Genomic DNA, 2,071 nt, shown 5'->3' on the forward strand with positions numbered 1-2,071 from the left:
TACTACTTATTTAAATATGTCTACAGAGAGTAATAAATTAAATAAATAGTTATAGAAGATCCCTTAAGCAATATTGTACTTGTAGGATTCATAGTACTTTTGATATACTTTTAAATGTATTTTTAGTGATTTCATACACACACACACACACACACACACACGCATGCAACACATGCACAGACACTCAATGTATCTTGCTCAAATATATCTCCAAATCTATCTATCCCACAATAACCACCTCCATTTTTCCCACTCAACTTCATGTCTTTGTTTTAATAATCCATTGAGTTCAGTTAGTGTTCCCTGAATGAGCATTTTCATCCTACCAATGGCCACACCACAGAAAAAAAATGATTCTATTACCTCTAGCAGACATCAACTTCCAATAGAACCTCCACTAGTGGTGGAACCTCTAAAGCCCCTTCACACAACATGCAGAGATTTTGACTGGCTTGATCTTGTACAGGCAATCACAGTTGTAGATTTATAATTTTATACTATGATTTTTACATTCCATATTCACTCAATAGTATCATGAATTACTAGGTGGTATATCTCAATGGTAGTACACTTACTTAATAGGCACAAGGCCCTAGCTTCATTTCCCAGGCTACAAAAAATTATGTCACAAATATATTTTATTATAGTGATCATATATTTAAATATTTTAATGTATTACACTTTCATCATGATTCTGAACAAAATTGAATATGCATTATATTCAATCCTTTCAGAAAGTTATTTGTATTTTATTGTCATAATCAAAACTTCAAAATATTATTTTATAAATGTCCTTGTTCATTTCTTTTTTTTTTCTTTTTCTTTTTTTTTTTTTTTTTACATACAACAGCAAACACCTTTATTACACGAGCTATGAAGGATGGTTATTTGCCTTTCCGGGCTTTGATCTTCCACAGATAGAATTCCAGCTCCTTGCCTTCGAGCACATAGCCATCTGCTCTGCCACACTGGCCTGGTCTTGAGGCAATACAGGAGAGAAGCTTGCCCTGCTGGAACTGTTCCTCCAGAAGACTGCTGATTTTGGCATTCTTTTTCCTTTCGTCGTATTTCTTTGGAATTTTCTTTGATCGTTTTTTGTTTAAAATCTCTTCCTCCTCGGGAGTCAGTTTGCCCCCCTTCTTGCGGCCCAGGGGCAGTGCATAGTGGGACTCGTACCACTGCCGGTACGGTGTGCTGTCAATAAGCACAATGCAGTTGTTCACCAGGGTCTTGGTACGGACAAGCTCATTATTGTATGCATTGTAGACAACATCAATGATCCTTGTTTTTCGAGTACAACACTCAGAGCCCCAGGAAAAGTTCCCCACATCCAATCTCAGAGCACGGTACTTCTTATTGCCTCCTTGAACTCGGACTGTGTGTATGCATCGAGAGCCAATCTTAGTGTTGGCTGCAGGCCGTCCCAGCTCATACTTCTGCTTCTTGTGGTAGGGTTTTCTCTTATCCCCCGGTCTTGCAGCGCTTGTGCCAGTTGTCCCAAGAGATGCCCATCGCTCGGCGCTAGCTGGAAAGAGCCTTTGTTCATTTCTGTATGATTATATGTTCTCGATGATTATATTCTTATAAAATACTCTTGAGATAGAAGATGCTTTGATAAAAAACACACTTTTGCTCTTTAGTTTTGACACATTGACAAGTTCTCTTTCTGAGAAAAATAGTCCATTGTATACTTGAAGTATTTCTAAGATTGTTTTCCTATTTCAATCTTTATCACCTTTTATAGTCTTTGAAATTCTAAACTCACAACTGACAGAGGCAGCTAGAACTGGCTCTTCATAAGCAATTATTTTTTGAGACTTGTGGTTATTTAAATACAAAATTTCTCAACAAACTGTCTATAAATGTAAATTGTAGGTTGGTGAGTGGCAGGTAACTTGATGCATCTTCAAAAGTGAGTATATATTGCCTTAAAATTGGTGTCATACATTTTGTTATAGATACTGTAACCCTGTACAAACTTATAAGCTTACTTCTGCTCCAACCAGTAACTTGTCCTAGAATCCAATTTATCTAAATAGGAATGATAAAAAGTTGAGAATAGCTGGGCGGT

General features: G+C 36.8%; 1 pseudogene; it reads right to left on the reverse strand.

Moving 5' to 3' along the window:
• Nucleotides 1–884: 884 nt before the first annotated feature.
• LOC114619195 lies at nt 885–1,512 on the reverse strand (annotated as a pseudogene).
• Nucleotides 1,513–2,071: the final 559 nt, after the last annotated feature.

Source organism: Grammomys surdaster, unplaced genomic scaffold, assembly GCF_004785775.1.
Source record: "Grammomys surdaster isolate TR1022 unplaced genomic scaffold, NIH_TR_1.0 148, whole genome shotgun sequence".
NCBI classification, from domain to species: Eukaryota; Metazoa; Chordata; class Mammalia; order Rodentia; family Muridae; genus Grammomys; species Grammomys surdaster.